The sequence below is a fragment of the Dendrobates tinctorius genome, unplaced genomic scaffold (assembly GCF_039654945.1).
Source record: "Dendrobates tinctorius isolate UK_male_01 unplaced genomic scaffold, ASM3965494v1 ptg000388l, whole genome shotgun sequence".
Taxonomy (NCBI): Eukaryota; Metazoa; Chordata; class Amphibia; order Anura; family Dendrobatidae; genus Dendrobates; species Dendrobates tinctorius.
The window spans coordinates 1,797,117-1,809,317 of NW_027362054.1; the positions used below are offsets into that span (position 1 = coordinate 1,797,117).

The window sequence follows — 12,201 nt, forward strand, 5'->3', positions numbered from 1 at the left end:
CCTCTGTTTGAAGACTTCCATTGGAGGAGAACTCACCACTTCTTGTGGCAGCTTGTTCCACTCATTGATCACTCTGTCAAAAAGTTTTTTCTAATATCTAATCTGTGTCTCCTCCCATTCAGTTTCATCCCATTGCTTCTAGTCTTTCCTTGTGCAAATGAGAATAAAGTTGATCCTTCTACAATGTGACAGCCCTTTAGATATTTGTAGACAGCTATTAAGTCTCCTCTCAGTCTTCTCTTTTGCAATCTAAACATTCCCAAATCCTGCAACCTTTCCTCATAAGACAGGGTTTGCAGACCGGTCACCATTCTGGTCGCTCTTTTCTGAACTTGCTCCAGTTTGTTGATGTCTTTTTTAAAATGTGGTGCCCAAAACTGGACACAATATTCCAGTCTGACCAAAGAGGAGTAGAGGGAAATAATGACTTCACGTGATCTAGACTGTATGCTTCTGTTAATACATCCTAGAATTGCATTTGCCTTTTTTTGCTGCTGCATCACACTGTTGACTCATATTCAGTCTGTGATCTATTAATATACCCAAGTCTTTTTCACATGTGCTGTTGCTTAGCCCTATTCCTCCCATTCTGTATATGCTTTTTTCATTTTTATTGCCCAGATGTAGTACTTTGCATTTTTCCCTGTTAAAAACCATTCTGTTAGTTGCTGCCCACTGCTCCAGTTTATTTATATCTTTTTGAAACCTCTCTCTCTCTTCTCTAGTATTCGCTATCCCTCCTAGCTTTGTGTCATCAGCAAATTTAATCAGTTTACCCTCAATTCCTTCATCTAAATCGTTAATAAAGATGTTGAACAATACAGGGCCCAGGACAGAGCCCTGTGGTACCCCACTTGAGACATTCTTCCAACTGGATGAGATTGAAGGGGAGAACCGCAGCGTTAGAAGTCCTGTTATTATAGCTTCTAACCAATTCCTTTTCTCAGGGGGAACCATTGGTTTCATCTGCCTAAGCACCAAAACACCTCATCCAGGTCTTGATGATATCCATAAAAATAAAAAAAGCAGGTCTGTATATGAGAAGAATCTAACCAAAAACAGCATAGATGTTTTATAAATGTATTTGTGCAATAAAGTTGTTATTCATCTGCAATGATGATAAAAGAAGTGTATAAATACTGTCACTTTCTGTAGAAAAGAGCAGATGATGATGATTCCGCTCCTCAGGCCTTAGTTTGCACTTGTGCCGATTTTGGACATCCAGGTCTGGATCACACATGAGAAGAGAAGAGCAGGAATGTGTGACATGTGATCTGTGTAGTTGGAGTTCTCCTGGATTCCTACAGCATCGCGATTAACCATATGGCCTTCTGTCTGACCATGGGCAGGAAGGTGAAGGAGCAGCCGCTTCCTTCCATCTGTCCATGGCCTTGTAGGTGAAGAAGCAGCCGCTTCCTTCTGTCTGTACATGGCCAAGTAGGTAAAGGAGCAGCCGCTGCTTTCTGTCTGTACATGGCCAAGTAAAATAAGGAGCAGCCGCTTCCTTTTGTCTGTACATTTTCTATAAGTGAAGGAGCAGCCGCTTCCTTCTTTCTGTCAACATCCGGTATGTGGAGGAGCAGCCGCTTCCTTCTTTCAGTCCATAATCGGAAGGTGAAGGAGCAGTCGCTGCCTTCTTTCTGTCCATATCTGGTAGTCTTCACCATACCACCACATTGTAGATGAGTCATCCAGATGGTGACATAGCAAGTATAGCTGAAAGAAGTCCTTCAATTTCAGCCTTTAATTACTTGCTATGTTGATCCAGAGGAAGGCGAAAAATAACCCTGAGGACTCGTTGTTGGATTATCCTCATATCAAGGGAAAAAAATTCCTTCCTGACCCCAAGTATGGCGATCGGAATAAATCCCTGGATGTTTGGTGCTCAAATCTACGTGGATGTTATGTGGTGGAAGCTCGGTAGGTTTGTCACAGTTCGGTAAATGAGAAAGTCCAGTTTTGTCGTCTCATCCAATTAATATAAATCTTCATTCCTGGATGTTACTGGAATGGGGCTGATTGTTATCAGCCTAATAGTCCTGCTGTGAAAAGAGAAATATACACGTCTGAGAATCAGCTCCTCACATTCAGTATATACAGAGTACTGGGGGATATAACAATAAGGGATATAGTGGGTAAGTGCGTTACTGGGTAGTGACAACATTATGGATGTCTGTATGTGTTGTACTTACATAGTAATATGGGAATGGTGGGTCGGATCTTCCGCACTCCACATCGCTCCAGTCTATGGCGTGGAAGAACGGATGGGACCTGATAGATGATGTAATGGCAAATCGGGCAGATGGAGTTTTGCAAAGAAGCTAGAAAATGAAAGAGACCATTGGTCATTACATTATATATTATTACTGATAAGTTATTGCACAATGTCTATGGACTGTTCACATCTTATCTTCTATCTCTTCTTGTAATCCCCCATCATCCTTATCAATCTGATCTTACTCACCCCTTTTATGAAATGGATGGTATTAATGCAGATCCCTGTTGGAAAATAAGGGATGTGCTCACGCAGAGACTGGTGGTACTCCTCCATTGAGCCTTCGCTATAGAATGGCCGGTTACCTACAGTCATCATATATAGGATGACGCCTAATGAAAATGAGTCTGCCAGATGGTTGTAGCCTTCACGGTCCATTATCTGTGGAAACATGAGATTGGAGAGAAGCTGAATATACCGGGAACAGGATTTACACAAAGAGACAATGAGAATCGGTCTGTGATTAGATGTGAGCAGGATACATTGGGATCAGATTATCCCTCAATCCTACTATCGGCATCAATCACACAGAGATGTTCCTTACCTCAGGCGCTATGTAACCCTGAGTGCCAACAAATTTATTCACTATGCCATTCTCAAACACATTCATGGCTGATAAGCCAAAGTCGGAGATTTTGATGTGTCCGGTGTCTTGGAGGAGGATGTTCTCTGGCTTCAGGTCACTGCAGGGAGAAGGAGCAGACACTGATTGTGAGGATAATTCATGAAAATAACTTTCTACAATAGATATGTAAGGAGACAACAGAGCGTCACAGGTGACAGATTTATGGAGGTGAAATGATTACCTATGTATGACGCCGTGTTCATGCAGGAATTGGAGTCCGCACACCATCTCTGCTGCAAAGAGTCTGTGGAGTAAAAATGGAAGGGGGAATCAGTGGTTACATACACAATCATACAGAAAACATGAGATCACACACGTGTCCTTTTCATGTCATTGTTTTTTTGTTGTCATTGTCCATTGCTCTAGGACTACAGCGGATTATTAACATTTAGTACAAGACATTTACCTTGTTGTCTCTGTGTTAAACGACATCGATTCTGCCATGTGGTAAAACAGGTCTCCTCCAGCCATATAGTCCATGGATATATTATAATTGGTTTGTGTCTCCATATACGCCCGCATGGACATTAGGTAGGGGCATCCAGCAGCCATTCTCATGATTTCTACCTCTGTAGAGAAAATGTCCTCCCTACAAGACCTTTTGTCCATGATCTTAATGGCCAGCAGTCCTTCATTGACCAGATCTGATGTCAAGATGACCTGGAGAAAAATCACAACAGATCAGACCAAAAGCTCATCTATAAATGTGTAATATGTCACTAGTTTATCCCAATTTCCTTACATATGAGCATCCTGTAATGAATATGTACATCCCTCCTGGGTATCTGTGCAGGATACATTGGTTGAATACGGAGGGGGATAAATTCACACTTACTTTTCCGAAGCGTCCGTGTGTAAGAACCTTCTGGAATTCAAGGCTGGCAAGGTCAATAGTATTTGGAGTGTTGACCATTTGTTTAATGGGTGAAATACAGATTTTAGCTTCACCAAGGTCTTCTGCAGGCATGGCTGTTATGTCACAAGGTATCATAAGGCTTCTATCTGCTGAGATGATACAAGATTATTAACCCCTTTGTAAATGCATAATGGAAATGTTTGTCATGATGTGCAGCAAATGTATGGAGCGGGCTCAGTAGCTGAGCATGCACCGTACCAGGCACATGCTCACTGTATTAAATAGCTGCCACCTGATTTTTTTTGCATTTTTTGGAGGCGTTGTGTCCACCTAACAAATTGCAATAAAAAGATATCACAATGTTCAGTCTACCCAGGAAGACATCAATAAAAACTGCAGCTTGCCAAGAAAAGAAAAAAAAAAAAAAATCGCACAGCTCCATCGAGTTATCAGGATCAAAAAGTTACAAAGTCTTAGAATAATGGGGACACGAACCAGTTTATAAATATAATTCCTTATTATCTGTTATAAACCCCTATGCGTGTTCAGCATTATCATAGATGTAACTGACGTGGAGAAACATCTTGTGAGGTCATTTTCACCACAAGTGAATGAACACAGTTAAAAAAATGGAAGAATCATTTTTTCCACAGTTTTACCACATTTTAAACCTTTTTCCCTGTTTTCCAGAACATTGAGTGGTAAAATGAATAGTGGCCTGCAAAACTACAGCTTGGTCCAGTAAAAAAACAAGTCCACATACAGCTACATTGGCAGAAAAATTTTAAAAAAAGTTATGTGTTTTCGAAGCAGGGAGGCAAAAAACGGAAAATTACTCCGTCAACAAGAGGTTAACAAATATAGTGCCAGAGCACATATTATAATTTTAAACAGAATTATGTAAATGAGCAGAGAATGTCTAATATTTGGGCTTTTCATTAATCAAAACTGTCCAATAGAAAAAAAGTTCCTGTTGCCCATAGCAATGAATCACAGCACAGATTCCATTTCTTAACATTCTATAGAACAATGAAAGCTGCATTGTGATTGGTTGCTATGGACAACAAGGGCAGTTTTTAATTGTGACCAGTACATAATATTAGGAGTATAATCCTCTTCACCCCAGTCTCATTATACAGAGCAATTTCCATCTTACCTGGCTCCTCTTTATCCGGTGAGGTGTTTGGTGGAGAATCACTCAGCTGTTTGTTCTCTGGGATGGAGATGTTCTCAGCTGATGTCCTGGACCTCCGTAATGCACCATTCCCATTTACAATGGGTTTGGCATAGATAAGACGTCTCCTACATTGGACAACCCAGTCTCTACTGTTCCTGATCCTCTTCAGGGCTGCCACTCTTTGTAGGTTCTGTGTCTCCAGACTTTCAGATCTGGAGAGTGTGACATGTCTCTGTGTTTCCTGGAGAACCTCTTCCAGCTCTAACTCTGCGCTGATGTTTCTCCGCTTATTGAGGATGTCATCTTTGTTCCTCCTCCGTATTTCAGGGACCAGATCTCCGATTTTTTTTAAAGAGATTATAATGGCCCTCTGAAGCTCAGCGGAGGCTGCAGAGTGAGACTCCATGAGAGTCTCCATTTTCCTTTTCTCTGTAAGGATCTCATGTCTTTTGGTCTTTCTCATTTTCTCCAGAGTTTGATGTTTGGGCACCATTTCTGAGGCGCCAGTGTCCATGTCCGGTAGAGTAAAGTCTTTTCGCCCTAAAGTGAACAATGGTACCCGCTCTTCATTAATTCCTCTCTTCTCTCTCAGAACCCGATCTCTTTGGGATCTTCTTCTGTCTTTATCCATTTTGTAATCAATTTTTGCTTCGTTTGTCACGAACAACAAAAGGGGTTGCCTCATCCTTGGGAGTCTGTAAGGCAATGATTTCCCTAAGGCCGCAACAATGGAATATAGAATGTGATGATGTCATCACATGACTTGTGACATCGGTTTTATTGTGATGTCACCATGAGAGAGATGATAGGGATGATAGACAGATAGATAGATTTTTTTTCTTTATAGATTGATAAATATAAAATTTGGAGTATGCCAGCCAAACTTTTGCTGGTGTATATATATATATATATATATATATATATATATATATATATATATAAAAATATATGCACTGTGTGTTCAAGTTGTATTTTTGATGAAACCTTTAATTATTGAACAACTACAGTGCTGTCGGTTAGTTCAAAAGGTTAATAAACCTAAACCCTGAATATTTAGGAAAATGTAAGTGAGGCTTGGTCTTTCTTATGAGAATATCTATGTGCAGAATTATTATTGTTACAATCGTTGGTAAATATCCATTTTAAAACAATGTTACAGGTATTGTATCGCACAATTAACAATAGATAACTGCAATACAGTAAAATATATTAATATATAGGACACTGCCCTCATCTGCAGTATCAAAATTATGAGAATGTAGCAGAGATCAAAGTATACATTAATTCAAGAAAACAGTATACTCTTCTTGATCCATTTTTTATTCATTTTTTATTCGGAATCTCATCCCATGAATTTAGGTATCTGGAGCACATCAGGCTTTTCCCATTTATTATTATTATTAATAATTCTTTCTTAGTAATGTTTTATTTTTTATTACTTATTGTCTATTTTTAATTTTTTCTCTTTTCTCTTCCCCTTTTTTCTTTTTATTAATTTTATTTTTTCTTTTTTTCATGTTTATTTCTCTTTTCATTTATTCAGTGTTTTCTTGGTTTTTTTTCTCTTCCCTTACAATTTTTATGTGCTCCTAGCATGGTTATATTTTCCAACTCTTTCTCTTTTCTTCTGTTTTCTTTACATTAAAGGCCCCATCACACACAGCGAGATCGCTAGCAAGATCGCTGATTTTGTGACGCATCAGTGATCTCTCCAGCGATCTCGCTGTGTGTGACATGCATCAGCGACCTGCCCCCCCGCCGGGTATTGCTGATCGTGCAGGAACATCCTGGGCCATTTTTTGATCATTGGTCTCCCGCTGGCCAGCACGCATCGTGTGGCAGCGGGAGACCAACGATCAGTGACACTGGTAGCTGGTATCTAGGATAAACCGCGGGTATCCAAGAGCCGCGCGGCTCTTGGATACCCACTGTTTACCCTAGATACCAGCTTGCTCGCTGGTCCTGATTGCTGGTGAGTCTGTCTATGTCCCAGCGATCCCATCCATGTCGGATCGTTGGTGGGATCGCTGGGACATAGTTGTCTGTAACGGGGCCATAAGACTACGTTCACACTAGGCGTTTTGCTGTGTTGTTTTTCACAGAGATAGTAAATTCACCCCCCACAGTAAACACCACCAACATCCAGTGAATACCCCCTCCACACAATAAATACACCCTCACAGGCGGTAAATACTCCCCCAAGCTGCAAATCCCCACCACACAGTAAACACCACCCACACCCAGTAAATATTCCCCCACACACACAGTAGATACTCAACCAGGAAGTAAATACCCTGCACGCACATCAAGCACACCAATGCACACAGTAATAATAATAATAATAAATTTTATTTCTATAGCGCCGACATATTCCACAGCACTTTACATTTCAGAGGGGACTTGTACAGACAATAGACATTACAGCATAACAATAATCACATACATCATAACAGATACCAAGAGGAATGAGGGCCCTGCTCGCAAGCTTACAGTCTATGAGGAAAAAAAGGGAGACACCGTAAACAACACCCACACCCAGTATATACCCCCTCCACACTGTAAATACACCCTCACACGCACTAAATTCTCCCCCAAGTAGTAAATACCCCCTACATGCAGTAAATACTCCCCCACAAGCAATAAATGCCCCCCAAGCAGTAAATACCCCTCCCCATCTTCGGTGTGTTCAGTTCCACCAATAATCCTGGAGTTTAGCGCTTCACTTGTACTTGTGTCTGTAAGACGTGAATACAATTGATTAGCATGAATTGGCTAATTGATGCGCTAAACTTTCTCAATTTTTCATATTCCTAGTGCAGTAATGCAATTCAATTTTCATATTTTATATTTGCATGCTATGGTGCTACAGAGTGCTGCTTTATTTGTTTGATTGTATATGAGTTGGTGACTCTAGGTAAGTACCTGTTCACACCTAGTTTATATTTGGATGTGACGGTCAGTTTCTTGATTTGTATTCATTAGCCTTCTCACTGAGGACTCTGCCTCTTAGCCTCAGGCATTTTTAATCACATCAGGACCCTGACCCCTCCACAGAGATATAAATTTCAGTCCAAGAGAGGATTCACATTAGGTTCCCATACAGATGAAGACTTTAGTCTAAGAGAGGATTGGCATTAAGTTAGGTCCTGGAAATGAGAATCGCCTTAACGTGGCTTCCAGGTACACATGAATTGGCCAATTTATGCACTAAGCATCCTCAATTTATCATATTTCTAGTGCAGTAATGCAATTCAATGTTTATATTTCATATTTGCATGCTATGGCGCTACAGAGTGCTGCTTTATTTGATTGTGACCTAGTGGACTCTCCCATGACTACCACCCCCTGCCACCCTGTTACAACTGCATATGAACAGAAAGGGACTGCACATGATGAAGTGGGGGGAGGGGAACTGCATATGAACAGAAGGGGACTGCACATGATGAAGTGGGGGGTGAATGGAGGACTGTAAATGATGAAGTGAGGGGGAGTGAGGCTGCAAATTATGAAATGAGGGGGGAAGGGGGACTACAAATGATGAAGTGAGAGGGAGGACAGTAAATGATGAAGTGAGGGGGACTTCAAATGATGAAGTGAAGGACGGGGTACAGCAATTGAATTAAAGGTGGGGGATGGGGAGAGCAAATGAGGACCTGGGGAGAGCAAATAATGATGAATTTTGAGGGTGATGGGAGTCAATGATGTATTGAATGTGGGAGGAGCAGTTGATAATGAATAGAGGGTGGGAGAAAGAGAAGACATGACAATGAATTGGGGCGGAAGGGGCATGTAAATATAATGAATCGGGGGAGCGGGAGGCACATCGTGGAGGCGTTGCGGATGCAGTGACTGGTCATGAATTGGGGGAAAGAGTACAGGGGCTAATGAATATATAAATGAGGTGGGGAAAATGGCTATTTGTAGTTGGTGGAGGCGCAGTGGTGGATTATAATTTATATTTGGAATGACGGATTCCTTAATAACTAATTATATATTAATGGTGGGTGCATGCCTGTATTCAGATTGAATGCTGCAGCCAGGATCATATTCCTCACCAATCGTTACACTGATGCCTCTACCTTGTGCCAGTCATTACACTGGCTACCCATCCACTCCAGAATTCAGTATAAACTGATTACCCTCACTCACAAAGCCCTCCATTGCTCAGCACCACCCAACATCTCCTCCCTTGTTTCAGTATACCACCCTACCCGCGCCCTCTGTTCTGCTGATGACCTGAGATTAGCATCCTCAATAGTCAGAACCTCCCACTCCCGTCTCCAAGACTTTACACGTGCCGCCCCAATTCTTTGGAATGCACTTCCCAGGTCAATACGATTAGTCCCCAATCCCCACAATTTTAAGCGTGTCCTGAAAACGCATTTATTCAGACTGGCCTACCACCCCAACACATTAACCTAATCTATCCCTGTGTGGCAGAGCCAAAAGTTTTACCATAACCATGTTCCCTGCATCATGTTCCCACATGCTTTATGCCTCCATTAGCCCTCTGTGTCTGTACTGTTACACACTTAACATTATGACTGGTCCATACAATTCAGGGTAACTGTTACCACCTACCTTTCGTGTCTCCCTCTTTCCTCATAGACTGTAAGCTTGCGAGCAGGGCCCTCTTTCCTCTTGGTATGTGTTATAATCTACTGTATGTGATTATTGTTATGCTGTAATGTCTATTGTCTGTACAAATCCCCTCTGAAATGTAAAGTGCTGCGGAATATGTCGGCGCTATAAAAATAAAATTTATTATTATTATTATTATTCAGATGTGTAGTGTAGAAGAAAGGGAAAAAGTGGGGAATGTGCTCTGGAAGCCAGGCTCTAGGTAACTGTTATTTTAGACAAGTTTTTAGACAATTTGAGACAAGTCCTGGCTGGAAGAAATTATGGCGGTCTGTGCTGCATTAAAAAGACAAGCAAAGATGACGGACTACAGGTAGAGACGTCACTGGTGAGTCAGTGTGTTACCTGTACAGTGACACTATACACTCTATTACCTGTTCACTGTACACTATATACAGAGCTCCTGTGTATAATGGCATTAGTGTTGTGTTTTTTATTAATGATCAGTATTGTAGTATTCGGTCACTATGTGGTGGTAGTATTTGATCTGGTTATGGTGTGGCTGTATTTCTCCCTGTATGTGGTATTATTTGGTCACTACATGATGGTAGTATGTGATCTGGTCATGGAATGGAGGTCTTTGTTCCTTGTATGTGGTATTATTTGGTCACTATGTGGTGGTAATATATGGTCTGGTCATGGTGTGACGGTTTTTGTCCCCTATATGTGGTATTAATGGTCATTCTAAAAAATATGTGACTAATTCCCTTAAAGAAAAATAAATAAAAATAGACCTAATAAGAGTTTTGGATATTTAAGAAATGTTTAATAACTTAGAGTAGGGTCCTGCCAAAAGAGTCTACCTTGTCGAGGTGGCGGCTTAAAAATTCTTTTGGCCAAAACAAAAGTTGCTGGCTATGTATGTGATCTGGTGTCTGCTGGGAACTGTTAATATCAGATTAGTGAGAACGTGGTGCAGAAGATGAGTTTTTGCAAGAGCAAGCTGTAGGCTGTGGAAGGTTTTGTTGTGTGGAGGCGGAGCTGCGGTGGAGCCTGGGTGGGATCTTAGGGGGGCATGAAAATTTTGCCAGTATGGGGCCCTGAAATTCCTAGTGGCAGCCCTGCACGTTTTTATGTCATGTGAGCCCTGCAGCCAATCAGCGTCAATTTACTTCAAAACTGACACATGGAAGAAGTTAGAACTGCTGCTGCTCTCTGGCCATCTCCGGAAGTGAGTGTCTGAAGGAGGTGAGAGGGAAGAAGCCGCTGATTGGTTGCAGGACTCACATGACATAAAATCAAGTAAGTAGCTAACATAGCTGGAACGGTGCTGGCACAGGAGGCAAGTAAGGAGTTTATATTCTACATGGGCTAATATTGTAAATAAAAAAGTGTTGTTCAAGTAGTGGACAACCCCTTCATGACCGGAGGTATCTTCGTTTTTTGCTTCCCTTCTTCCCAGAGCCATAACTTTTTTTATTTTTCGATCAATATGGCCACATGAGGGCTTATTTTTTGCGGGACGAGTTGTACTTTTGAATGACATTATTGGTTTTAACATATCGTGTACTGGTAAACGGGAAAAAAATTCCAAGTGCGGTGAAATCACAATTCCACATTTGTTTTTTTGTTTTGCTTTTTTACTATGTTCACTAAATGCTACAACTGACCTGCCAATATGATTCTCCAGCTTTTCGCCGCACGCCGCCGGATCCCACACACCGGTGTCATACTAGCGTCGTGTGACGTACGTTGCAATGCGCCGTTTTGGAGAAAAAATGCATCCTGCAAAGTTGCCCGCAGGATGCGTTTTTTCTCCATAGACTTGCATTAGCGACGCATTGCGACGTATGGCCACATGTCGCATCCATCGTGCGACGGATGCGTCGTGTTTTGGCGGCCGCGACGCACACAAAAACGTTACATGTAACGTTTTTTGTGCGTTGTGTCCGCCATTTTTAACCGCGCATGCGCGGCCGAAACTCCGCCCCCTCCTCCCTGGACATTACAATGGGTCAGCGGATGCATTGAAAAACTGCATCCGCTGCCCCCGTTGTGCACATCTTTCACAACGTGCGTCGGTACGTCGGCCCGACGCAAGTATGAAAGTAGCCTTAGAGGTATTCACACAGTGTAGGTACCCATCAGATTTGAGGCCGCCTTGACGTTGGCTGGTGGGCAGATAATATTTGGCCAAATTTTATGCTAAGAGTCTCATATATTTTTTCTATAATTCTAAAGCTGTATTGGTATTCTAATTATATATATTCCACACTGACATGCCTTAGCATGATAGAGTGCAACCATTCTTTGTACAGCGATATGATGCGGTCAGGATCGCTGGTGCATCGCTAAATGGTCGCTAGTGAGCTGCCAAACAGGCAGATCTCACCAGCGACATCGCAGGGGTCGTTACTTACCTGTCAGATGGCAGCTCTGATGACGACTTCCTCCTGCGTCCATGGAGTCGCTCGTCGACAACGAGAAATGGACCAGGCCGATCTTGCGCAATCAGCGATATCCAGCTTGTGGGGGGGGCAGTCAGAGGTGTCACATGTAGTGAGATCGCTACTGATATCGCTGTTGCGTCACAAAATCAGTGACGCTTTATCGATACCGCTATGTGTAAAAGGCCCTTTAGTTTGAACAGTCATTCTGTGTTGATAAAGTCCCTTTAAGGCCACGTA

At 41.9% G+C, this 12,201-nt stretch overlaps 1 protein-coding gene across 2 annotated transcripts in view; it reads left to right on the forward strand.

The window, feature by feature from the left end:
- Nucleotides 1–12,201, forward strand: part of DRC2 (dynein regulatory complex subunit 2) — a 113,900-nt gene that overhangs the window by 22,960 nt on the left and 78,739 nt on the right. The window lies entirely within an intron of this gene.